Source organism: Periplaneta americana, chromosome 16, assembly GCF_040183065.1.
Source record: "Periplaneta americana isolate PAMFEO1 chromosome 16, P.americana_PAMFEO1_priV1, whole genome shotgun sequence".
Lineage (NCBI taxonomy): Eukaryota > Metazoa > Arthropoda > Insecta > Blattodea > Blattidae > Periplaneta > Periplaneta americana.
This window is the reverse complement of record NC_091132.1, coordinates 112,857,949-112,871,517: the sequence shown is the minus strand read 5'-3', so window position 1 is coordinate 112,871,517 and position 13,569 is coordinate 112,857,949. Positions and strand designations below refer to the sequence as shown.

Genomic DNA, 13,569 nt, shown 5'->3' with positions numbered 1-13,569 from the left:
TTTACATTATGGTAGACTTAAAATAGGTTGTGATAATAAAGATACATGGACATATTTATAGTACTGTACCTAATGAAATGTTTCAGTTGAAATTTCGAAGTTGGTTAACTTGTGTTTATGTTGGCTGCTTTGTACTCATGAGAGGACGCCATTGGTCAATTATACACAAATAACATCAGAATGCGTAATATCTACTTTACATATCGTTATTGACATGTATATCGATATGCATAGTCGTCTACATTCTCGGTTTATTGTGAATCAAAAATTTTCATATTCACGTCCTCTGCTTCTCGTTTTCATTGTGGTTCTCGTTCCCGGTTTATTGTGAACCACCCTTTACTTTCGAAAATGACATGGGTATATATTTTTTTTTTTAATTAATGAGTTGAACTTATAAATGGTCAATTATACACAAATAACATCAGAATGCGTAATATCGACTTTACATATCGTTTACATACATAGGACCAGCCTCATGGTCTAGTTCATGAGGTCCCGGGTTCGATTCCCGGTTAGAGCACAGGAATTTTTCCTTAAAGGGGATTATTCCTGTGTTCGTCCATGGTCTGGAATTTAGGTTAAGTTTAGATTTAAGACCTCTCCTGGCACCACATTATCATAATCATCCTATCACATCATCAGGGTAATGTAACTCCGCCTTCCAGGCGCCCCAACCTCAGAAGTGGGTTACAACTAAGCCACGGCCAGGAGAGAAGACCAGAAATGTCGAAAAGACAACCTGGTGGCATTGGATTAAAAAAAAAAAAAACATATCGTTATTGACATGTATATCGATATCTACATTCTTGGTTTATTGTGAATCAAAAATTTTCATATTCACATCCTCTGCTTCTCGTTTTCATTCTGGTTCTCGTTCCCGGTTTATTGTGAACCATCCTTTACTTTCGAAAATGACATAGGTATATATTTTTTTTTATTAATGAGTTGAACTTATAGAATTCGTTCTTTTCAAAGGTAAGCTTTATGATGTATATGTATAATTTTATTGATTCTGGTTCACTTTAACACTTTGTTTAAAAAACTTAAAATTGTTTAATGACACATTAAAAGTGTTACAATTTTTAAAAAAGGTTATGTACCTTAGACAGACGGCCCATTTCGACGCCGGTTATGCGTCATCTTCAGAGTCCTACGAACTACTGATGTTCCTGCTGATCTTGCATACTGCCGTTTGCATTCGTCAGTTGTAGGGGTGGGGGTGTGTTTGACATCGTGATACATAGCACACAAACAACCACAAGTATATCATGTAAATAATTTAAGTTGGTTTCCAGCTTCATTTTATTTTTATAGATTTGTAAAGTGGTTTTACTTCATTTCAAGGTCATATTTGGTTAGACTCTATACTAAAAATGCTATGTTGTTTTTTTATTACGTCCATTCTTAGCAAAAATCTTATTATTTAATGGTCTTACTAATAAAAACTCTATATACAGACGTTTAACTGTCTTATACAATGAGTAGCTCGTTTATACGTTGTGTGTAGATTCCTTACTAATAATCACTACATACGTCGTGTATAACAGTATAATTGTGACACAACTACGTCATAGCTTCGTCATTACTTCGTTACGAAAGGTAATAGAATATCTGAGGTTCTCTATTGCATCCGGTAGAGCGCTCTAGTGTGCCGTGTCAAGTATCAATAGTACAACTGACTCTGATCGATTACCACACTACATTTTGGTCAAAGAGTACAAGCTACAGCAATATTATTCTAATAATTCTATGATCTGTGGTTACAAGGTAACCATCATCATAAAATGACAGTCGTTACGAACAGCTGTTAGAGGGGCGGCCATTTTTTCGCCATATACAACGCTTAAACGAGGGGTTTCGTGTATGTAACTACTGCAAAGCAATTCCCATTGTATAGTTACAGCCTGTTTATACGTCCATAGCTTATTCACGGTTTCTGTCTCAACTCTGCGAAAGTCTCGTATAAAAACTATACACAGTTTATTAGTAAGACTGTAAGGAGATATTAATGTCCAAGTATTGAGGATGTACTGCGAGAAAATCTTCTTAGATTTGAACCATATTGTATGATGTGCTAATATTCACAATCAGATGAGCATATCTTGTTATTAAAATATTAAACAGTTTTACGCTGAATACATTGTCAGGTTGCACTAATATGTAGGGATCTGAATTTTTAGCATCTATGTTTCTGAAATTAGCATCTACTATTTTCCAAATTAGCATCTATTTTTTCCAGAGGAAACTTTATGCATCCTACTTTTCATTTCTCAAAAGATGACACTGTGAACAGTTCAATGTTTTCCTCCTTCAAATAACATCATCTGTCTGAAACAACAGCACCATACTGTGACAAAACACGTTCACTGTCAACATTGTTTGTTGGTGTCCACTATACTTGCAAACATCATTCTGAAAATGTTTTATTCTCAGTTCTTAAAGCATTAAACACTTTCACTATGTCACATTTTTCACCTGCTGTTCAATAAGCTTCTTAAATGAATTGTATGTACTTCGAATTTTTTGTTTTGGTATACTGGAAAATCTTGGAAACATGCCAATATTTAATTCGTCAACATTGTTCAATAGAACTATATTCTTTGAGTGCAATATTTTCGCTATAGCCTCAAAGCTCTTTCAGCCAGGGTCCTTTTCTTCAAAATTGACAGTTTATTCTTTGCTGACTGAGCAGGTTTAGAAAGCACATCTCTACATGTAGCTTCATCCAAAGGACTTAATCTCGACAGTGAATTTATTGTCCCTTCAGAATAATGTCTGCTAAATTACTGTCCAGGATGTATAATCTTGGGTACAACAAGTGAGATGTTGGATATTTGGACCCCCCCAAGTAAAGTTAGCAATTCAGCTAACTTACTAGCATAAGCATTTAATCTTGAAACATTCTTTTCATTGAGACCCTGTAAAAATGTATCCCCATATTTTGAATATCCCTCATGTCGGCTGCTTGAAAAAAAGAACAATATCTTCAAAATAGCCTCAAACTAGCTATTCCGCTTCATTACAGTGGAAGGATGGAAAAAGCTTAGCTACTTTGGAAGCTTCATACCTAGACTTCAGAAACTCAAGGTACTTACATTTCCTCTTAGTAGTGTTTAGGAAGAAAGACTTAACCATCGAATCGAGCGGACAATAATTAATAAAGAGATAATTGATCGGCACATTTATATATACACAAAAATACAGAGTGAGTCAGAACTTTCTCCGCACTAGTGGAATAAGCGAGAGCGCGCTAGGTACAGAGAATGGAGAGGTACCACTGGCTGCACTAGTGGAATAAACGAGAATGGAGAGGTACCACTGGTTGCACTAGTGGAATAAACGAGAGCGCGCTAGGTACAGAGAATGGAGAGGTACCACTGGTTGCACTAGTGGAATAAACGAGAGCGCGCTAGGTACAGAGAATGGAGAGGTACCACTGGCTGCACTAGTGGAATAAACGAGAATGGAGAGGTACCACTGGCTGCACTAGTGGAATAAACGAGAATGGAGAGGTACCACTGGCTGCACTAGTGGAATAAGCGAGAGCGTGCCAGGTACAGAGAATGGAGAGGTACCACTGGCTGCACTAGTGGAATAAACGAGAATGGAGAGGTACCACTGGTTGCACTAGTGGAATAAACGAGAGCGCGCTAGGTACAGAGAATGGAGAGGTACCACTGGCTGCACTAGTGGAATAAACGAGAATGGAGAGGTACCACTGGCTGCACTAGTGGAATAAACGAGAATGGAGAGGTACCACTGGTTGCACTAGTGGAATAAACGAGAGCGCGCTAGGTACAGAGAATGGAGAGGTACCACTGGCTGCACTAGTGGAATAAACGAGAATGGAGAGGTACCACTGGCTGCACTAGTGGAATAAACGAGAGTGCGCTAGGTACAGAGAATGGAGAGGTACCACTGGCTGCACTAGTGGAATAAACGAGAGCGCGCTAGGTACGGAGAATGGAGAGGTACCACTGGCTGCACTAGTGGAATAAACGAGAGCGCGCTAGGTACAGAGATGGAGCGGTACCACTGGCTGCACTAGTGGAATAAACGAGAGCGCGCTAGGTACAGAGAATGGATAGGTACCACTGGCTGCACTAGTGGAATAAACGAGAGCGCGCTAGGTACAGAGAATGGAGAAGTACCACTGGCTGCACTAGTGGAATAAACGAGAGCGCGCTAGGTACAGAGAATGGAGAGGTACCACTGGCTGCACTAGTGGAATAAACGAGAGCGCGCTAGGTACAGAGAATGGAGAGGTACCACTGGCTGCACTAGTGGAATAAGCAAGAGCGCGCTAGGTACAGAGAATGGAGAGTTACCACTGGCTGCACTAGTGGAATAAACGAGAGCGCGCTAGGTACAGAGAATGGAGAGGTACCACTGGCTGCACTAGTGGAATAAATGAGAGCACGCTAGGTACAGAGAATGGAGAGGTACCACTGGCTGCACTAGTGGAATAAACGAGAGCGCGCTAGGTACAGAGAATGGAGGGGTACCACTGGCTGCACTAGTGGAATAAACGAGAGCGCACTAGGTATGGAGAATGAATATAAAATCATTATGAAGCGACAAATCCTAAATATGGCAATAATATTGAAATTCCAAAACACTTACCTACTTTACAGAAGATGTTGAAAATGTCGTCCATTTTCTTGGAGACATAGGTTTACCCATTTCACCTTATTTTCAAAAACATTGTTCAAAGTTTCCTTCGTCACTGAATTGAAAACATTTGTTATTACATATTTTAATTCATCGATCATGATACAATTGGACTGGTACACTTTAGAATTAGCTGCTCCCCAAAAGAAATAATCAGGAGGTGTTATTTCGGGGGATATCAGTGGCCACAATTCTTGTGAAATTATTATTCCATTGAAAACCTCTTCTCACAATTGCAGAGATTGGTTAGATGTATGAGCTGTGACATCTTGTTGAAAGAAACCGCTATTTATTTCAATTTCATTTAATTGTCGAGTAAAAGGAAACAATATGTCTGAGCAATAAACTTCAGAATTTACTTTGTCTTTAAGAAACTTGTCCTATAGGCCTAATGCGTGCTCGTGATATGGCACACATACCCCAAATTTCTGGGAGTGCAATGGTGTTTCATGTATTGCATAATGGTTTTCGCAGGACCAGATCCGTGTATTCTGGGAATTTACGTAACCTGAAAGAAAACCCAAGCTTCGTTTGTAAAGAATTTTCTGTCTAACACGTCAACACCATGACGAGGAATAAATCTTTGAAATCAAACAAAATAATTCAGTCTTTTCTCATTATTTGTGGTGTTAGTTCATGCACGACCGATACCTTGTACGGCTGCAATCCTAGTTCATTCTTTAATGTTCTACATGCACTGGAATTAGATAGGTCAGTTTGCTGTGCCAATTTTCTAACCGATTTGTTAAGGCTTTTTATCATTTGATTAGAAAACTATAACAGTTCTTCTTCTGTTAAAACTGTGGATTTCCCTCGCAATGGGGCCTATCTGGCGAAATTTATTTACCAGATCGCGCACTGTATCTCGAGGAGGTAAATTAGAGCTTGGGAAGCGTTCTCCAAATTTCTGTTTCACTTTTTTAGTGTATTCGTCACCTTTTCGAAGCACTTATTCCACTAAAAAAGCTCATTCTTCAAATGAAAACATTTTACGGAATGAATGCACTTGCTGGCTGCAGGGTTTGTGTATAACCTTGGCGAGGACGCGCCAGTATTGTGTGCGTGGCTACTCCCTAAGGCAAGGGAGAAATACCAACCTACACCAGGGTTTAAGTGTGTCTGCCACTATGGAGAAAGTTCTGACTCTCTCTGTATAATATAATGTACATTTTACTGATAATTTGCTATTACATAGCATTTTTGTCGTGATTTCGCAATTTGATAGGAAATTCACATTGTTTTGCACTCTCAATTCTGCTAGAAAATCATGCTAAATCACCTTACAGATGAAGAAAAATACTTTCTGCCCCACAATTTAAAAATTCGCAAATGCGAAATTTTCAGGTCCCTACATGTAACCTGAAGTTTCAGTCACTTCTCTCTCAGAAAATTCTTACAGGAAAGTACAACTCCTCTCCCGCTCCTCTATTATTTCTCACTATCTTGCTCTTTTACTTTTCCTCTCCTGCTCTGTCTTTCTCCCCATCTCTCTCCCTCTCCTCCCTTCTATCTTTCTCTCCATCTCTCTCCTTCCTTTTCTCTCTCTCCCTGAATTTTGATTCATGAAATAAATTTTTTTTTATTTATTGGGTGACATAATTTGTTGCTTATGGAATATTTATAATGACTATTACACTTTTACTACAGTCCTCTCTGTAGATTGAGAACTCAAAAAAGTTTCATATCCATTGTTCAAGAATTAAAACAGAAAATCAATATCCCGAATTTAAAAGAAAACTTACAAATTAAACCAAACCCTTTAACTCTATTAAATATAGAATATAATCTAAATTTAACAGAAGAAATACTGAAATCACAAGTAAACACTGAAATACTGAACAATTGTCTTTAGAGACAATTAATATTAGGTACCCTCCACAAAACTGGCTTCATTTATATACTGACGGATCCTTGATCTCCAGAGAACAAGGTGCCGGTGCAGGTGTTACGTGCTGTCTCTTCTCACTTTGTAGATCTCTTGGATATGGAACAACAAGTTTTGATGGTGAAATCATTGCAATGAGTGAAAGTCTCAGGAATCTTCTATGCCACATCAATAAATTTAGGAATGCAGTTATATTGTCAGACTCCAAAGCAGCTATTCTATCAATAGTCTCTAAACACACATCTACATCTCAAACAGCAGAAATAAATAAAATGCTCTCTCAATTAATATCACTCAATAAAAGAATTGTATTCCAATGGATACCATCCCATTGTGGAATCCTGGGAAACGAGAATGCGGATGCTTTAGCAAAGAAGGGCAGCACTGCTACTTACAGACCTGTTTCTAAATCTACGTATTACTCTGTGAAAAGATTTATTAAATCTACATACTTAGACTTCAACAAACAAAATTTGATAACACAATCCCAAGGGAAAAAATGGAACTCTCTGCATCAAAATCCACAGTTAATTCCCGATTTACCACGAAAATCGTCTGTAGCTGCATTTAGATTGGCAACAGGCCATGATTTTCTGCCCAAACACCTGCATAGAATTGGAATATATCAGTCCCCTAACTGCCCATTGTGCAACTCAAACCAAGAAATGGATTCGGAACACCTCAAAATCTGTGCTTCAGTGGCTGATCATGATAATATCTTTGAAAAATATTGGAGTGCAAGAGGTCAAATGACTTTATTGTCAAACGCCTGGCATTAGAAAACAACAACAACTTTTACTACGTCACACTACTTTCGACCAATAAAACGGTACGAAAAGAGGTCTTTCAACCAATCATGGCTGCTTATCGCACAATTTTATCGCATCCCTAGCATTTGTTTAATTTTATCGCGTCCCTAGCATTTGTTTATTTTTTATCACTATCCTAGCATTTGTTTCTTTGTTTGCCAACATTTCAAACTGCACTGGTCTGGACATCAAAAAACAGAAAATTACAAACCACTCTAGTCGATGCACAGCACTTTCAAATATGACTCGCATTGGCATTCAAGAACAAGAATTAATAAAGATCACTGGTCATATATGAAGAGCAACATTCGGAAGTCCTGAATAAGTTGAGGGATACACCATGTACATCGACAAGTTCACTTCTTTTACACACACGTCCAATGTAACTTCAACTGAACCACCAACCACTAAAACATTCAAATTTGAAAATTGTACTTTCAATAATTGTTTCTTTTAAAATTATTCATGTTTATTTTTTATTTCATCATCGTTAATTAAAACGTTTCTTATTTATTTCATCATCCCTCATTAAAACTTTTCTAACACTTGTTTATATTATTTAGGTTATGTTTGTTATAGCTTCTGCTATATGATATTATGGATAGTCACGTATCAGACATTGTTTAATACTAAGATTTATTGAAAATCATCTGTCAAGTGACGTTGATTACTGGTATCCGGATGATTGAAGTGGAATGGAAATGTTTTAATAAAAATGAAACTGAATCAACAAAGCCTTCTTGACTAGTAACAGTCCACAAAGTTCAATGAAGACTCCATAGTTGGCACAACTGATACCGTTAACAAGAAAACATAATCATAAAACACTACTGCCATCTAGCGTAATGTTGAGATGGTACAATAATACATTTGAAGACAGTTGTATTTTCGTAAGCCAATTAATATTTTATTGTATTGGAGTACTTTGTTACTTCTAATCTTTATATACTTTCTTCTAATCGTGTAATAGTCATTTAAATCCCACTCGAGTTTTGATTTTCTCTAGATAAATCAAAACTTCTAGTGAGATTACTGTTGAAAATATATATTTTATCAGCATTGAACAAGTAATATGTTAAAAACATTTCGCATTTCCCTCAGTAGTTGACTCTGTATCATTAAGCATGCTTTACATTTACAGGTACTGTAATATGGAAAACAAAATAGGATTCGAGAAGACCAAATGTAAACAGATGACAAGATGACTATTCCTGTACCTTCCACAGTCTCTTCAGTTATAACCAAATAAGACAAGAATTACGGAAAGATATTTTTATCAAAAAAATATATGAGATATGAATTTAATTTTACACATTAGGTATACAAGTACAGAGAGAGATCTGTTAAACATGTTATGCTTATTGTTTAATGTGTGTAAAGTTTTAAATATCACATACAGTAACATGTCATAAATTAACCAATCTCAGATGATATCATGGAACATTAAAAACACCTATCTTAATAAAGAAATGTATATAATTATTAATATTTTAAAAATGATTTACATTAACACATACAAGAAGTTACTTTTCATAATTACTTGCAAAATTGAATCTATTTTTATAATTTTAAATCCCCTTAAGAGCAGAAATAAGATAACTATAGACTTCTAATACATAATATATTTTCAAACTATATTTTGCAATGTCAGTAATTAATTATATTCAAGTGTTAAAAGTGGTGTACGCAAGATTCAAAATGGAGGACAGATCATTAGTTCACTTAATAGTGTGTGGCAGCCTTCATGTTGGACTATTTAGCTTAGCATTGTACTGTTACGTTGGACTATTGTTAATATGAATGATGAATTATATTTTCACACAATCCATTTTTTCTTCCCATGATTTTTTCACCTTGTAGTCTCAACATTCATGAGAAAGAGATTGACATGAAGTCCGTGGGTATTGGTATTACAACATTCCTTGTCGAGTAAAAGAGGCATACATGCATATTCACTACTACAATTCCTGTTAAAAGTATATAAAAAATACGTAATCATCTCTCAACCGTTTAGAATGAAATATTGCACTGTTCAATATACAGTAGAACCTCTATTATCCGTGGTAATGAAGGGGATGGACTGAACGGTTGATCGAAAAAATCGGATAATCCGTACAATGAAAGATTTTGTTATTTCTTGCATGGTCTTGTATTTAACTTGTTAGGTAGTGGATCAGAAGTTCACTAATTTAAGTCCGGTTGTCAACGACGGAAGCCCTTTGTAATGACTATCTCAGGAAATATAGGAATACAGGAGGTCTCATGTTGTAGATTTACATAATTTTTTACACTTTATCCTTGTTTTTTTTATTAAATCGCGCAGTTTTAACTCCAATCTCGTATTCTGATGCAATATGAGCCACAGTTTCTCTTTCTCAAACCATTCAATTATTTCCATTTTTTTCGATACTTAGCACAACACGTTTTTTGTTATCATCTGTGAAAGACATTTGATATACAAGTTAAATTTATAGAACGGCAATTTGAACAGTAGACAATGCTGTGTAATGATAAAGGCTTGTAATAACACTCTCTAGCAAAACATATGTAGAACCTACTAAAATATGATGTACAAAACAGTACTTCCTATAAGTTATTTATTTCTGAAGAAAAAGAAGAGCGAGAAATAGACAGTCAGATAATCTGCCAATCGGTTAATAGGGTGACGGATAATTGAGGTTCTACTGTAAAAACAATCGATTCTGCAAGTAAGTAGGCCTAAGTATGGTAAAATGTGGATCACTAACTACACTATACTGTGTTCAAATTACTTGTTCAGATATGAAGTTCTTCTTTTTCACTCTCTCTCTGTTATTTTTTCTGTCATTTTGTAATTAGGAAGTTTCTTTTAATTCCCTAATTCTTGTCATGGTTTACCCAGGTGAGCTCTCCTAATGTTTTATTGTAGTTACACATATGCTAAATAATTTATATGACCACACGCACTTGTATATTCATCATAAGACTTGTGCCAGTACTAATGATACTGGATCAGGTAGAAAATTGAACAGCGACTTATTTATGACAGTTTTACACAGCTTATGTTTGACTAGATAATTTAGTGGAGATAAATTTGTAAGATGACTGGAGATTTCGTTCTGATGATATAATATTGACTTGGTATAATTACTGACAGATATAACAAGCAATTCAATTTCCTTCCTTTTGCAAGGAAGGTACAAAAAACGGCAAGAGACAAATGGGCACCTTTGCTACATTATCATAAATTTCAATTCCAAAGAATATGTATTATAATTAAAAACAAGGAATTTGAATGAATTAAGAAAAAATATTTTTTTTTGCAGGCAGTAAGGAATTATCTATGATTTTTTTTCAAGTGATTTTAATACAATAAAACCTGTGTTAGAGTTTGTCACCAGATTGCTTGGTTTGCAATTCAGCTTCCTTTGAAGCAATAGCAGCATTACCCTCTTGCTTGAGTTTTAACAAATCTTGTGCGTGAAAACTTAAGATTCGTAGACACTTTGCCTCTGTTTTGTGTGAAATACATCAGAAATAAATGTAAAACACGGAGAGAAAAAAAAAAAGGCACTATGCTGAAACATTTACACAAACATAACAGCAGCGCTCTCTATTAATTGTATAATTGTATTAGTATTTTGACAATGGCGTAATTTACACTTTATTAATTAAATCCTTATTACCTATATTTTCTTGAGAGTTTGTTCGGTCTCAGTGTCTGCCCTACCTCCTCCATCTCTTTTAATATAATTTCAGATAGGTGTACTGTATGTAATCAGTGCTTGAAGTGGGATAAAAACAATGGCAGGGTGAAAGAAGTTGCATTATTTTGTGTTCAATATCCTATTTAATGTGGAATTTGTCATAAAATCCTTGATGACTTAGTCCTACTAATTGAGGTCTAATAAATAAATGTGTTGATCTTTGTGAGAAGAATCATGTCATCGCTTGTGAAGAACAGTCCTGATCCTCTTTAGAAAAAAATCACGTGTGTTCTCAGTTATTGCATGAGGCAGTTAAGGTATATGTACACCCACAAAACGCAAAAAATGATGAAAAATTAGAATTTTCAAAATATAACTATTTTAATAGATAATTTTCTCCTCTTTAATTTGATATAAGAATTTTCGATTTATGCCTTATGGTTTTTCAGATAAGTCCCATTTTCCAAAATGCTGCGTCATCAGCCACGGTCACTTACTTTTGGAGCGCATTACTTTTGGAGTGATCTTCGTAGCAGTCAATCCCCTCGTCCAGCATTGCTTGTAAAATAAACTTCTTTGTAATCCCAAAATAGATGCATAGATATCTGGCATGATCATTAGATTGAAAAAACGTTTTTACATAATGAAGTAATTTATAATCTTTTACTGTTAGTCATAAAACTGTAAATTTGTGTGTCAATGATCTTATACGTCATTTTAATAAGAGTCCAAAAGTAGAAATTACAATTCTGAGGAGGATGGGCATAAACCCTGGGACAAACAACATTGCAGGATTTGTTGCATCAATGGAAATAGGGACAAAAATGCCAAAAAAAAAACATTCAACACCTGAAGGAGGAGGTATTTCAGAGGCAGAAAGAAGCTAAAACTGGACCGACATGAAGCTGCTTGAGGGGTGACATATGATGATGGAGTCTTCTAGGCTCTGAAAGTTTGTGGCTCATTTTCTGCAAATAGTAATTTTAGAATATTTAATTCTTTCAAACATGATATCTCAGCCAAATATGGTGATACCAAGAAGATATTGGTGTCATTTTGAAGCATGAGATGTCCCCTAGTGCCTGACAATGAGTAAAATAACATTAATATAATTAATAATTATCTATGGATTTTTACATGATTTATACAACATAAAATATTATTGTAAGTTACATATATGGTAATATTTAATTAATGTAAATAAAAAAATAGCTCTATGTCAGGCACTAAAGAATAGTTTTAGTTATAAAACAGTGAAAGAACTGTGGCTCTATCTTAAAAACTGCATGAGCTATCATGTTTCAAGTTGCATGTCAAAATTATAAACAAAATCATTTTTAAAAACAGTTTAGACATAATTTCAAGGGATCTGTTCACTTCATTCTCTTTCTGGTACCATTCTCAATTGTATAAAAATTTCACAGAGCAAAATTATAAAAAAAAAAAAAAAAACAAAACTTTTTGTATGTAAAGGTGTACATATACCTTAAGTAAGTTTTACGAAAGGCAGCAAAATGTGTCAGCTTTGCAGTGTTTTAATGTATCTTTCTGAACCTGGAGAGAATCCAGTAATATCATATAAAGTCATTAATTGGGCGGATGTATGAACTTGCAGTAGGCAGTCACAAGGAGTAGTTTTTATCCTTTCATAATGCCTGAAGTCAAGAATGGGGTGGAAAGAGATCGAAATGGCCGCCATATGTCAATCAGCATGGTGCCAAACATTATACATATGGTGCATTTGTCACAGAGTTTGACATTTGAAATCAGATTTTCCATCAAAAAATTATAATTACGAGCTCGAAATGCATTTTCTTAACTTTTCCATTGGCTGCTAGGCATGCATCGACATAAAAGGAGTTTTAATTAACCAGTAATTTAGAAACAAAACAAATTATGTTAAAATCTTTGAGATGGTATTGCCACTACCAAAAACTATCGGGATGGTTTAAAAGTATTTTAAAAAGTACCAGGCTGCGACTGCCCCTTCTCGTCCACACCTGTGGAGTAACGGTCAGTGCATCTGGCTGTGAAACCAGGTGGCCTGGGTTCGATTCCCAGGTGGGGCAAGTTACCTGGTTGAGATTTTTTCCGGAGTTTTCCCTCAACCCAATATGAGCAAATGCTGGGTAACTTTCGGTGCTGGACCCCAGACTCATTTCACCGGCATTATCACCTTCATCACATTCAGACGCTAAATAACCTAAGCTGTTGATAAAGCGTAAAATAACCTACTAACCTACTTCCCCTTCTCTTCCCTCCATTGTACCTCAAGCACTGCTTGTAAAGTATAGAGTACAATAATAATTAAAGAAGAAAAGGATACATTCTTGCATTAAAATTTTTCATTTATTTCGCTGTGAGCAAGATGCACATTATTTCATTCAGGATTAGGTTGAATAAAATTCTGAGTCCTATTTGACGAATATTCCTTTCTTTGCATCAGTACACTTTAATCAACTTAGTGACGAAAGATGGAAATTGTACTTATACTTTCATCAATTTTTTCTAAGTC

At 35.6% G+C, this 13,569-nt stretch overlaps 1 protein-coding gene across 4 annotated transcripts in view; it reads left to right on the top strand.

Annotated features, from left to right (window-relative positions):
• Positions 1–12,511, top strand: part of LOC138691088 (uncharacterized) — a 106,764-nt gene extending 94,253 nt beyond the window's left edge. For all 4 annotated transcript variants that reach the window (XM_069812795.1, XM_069812793.1, XM_069812794.1 and 1 more), the window contains one exon: positions 8,510–12,511. The gene's annotated coding sequence lies outside the window, so the exon portion shown is untranslated. The remainder of the gene's footprint in view (positions 1–8,509) is intronic.
• The last annotated feature ends 1,058 nt before the right edge of the window (positions 12,512–13,569 follow it).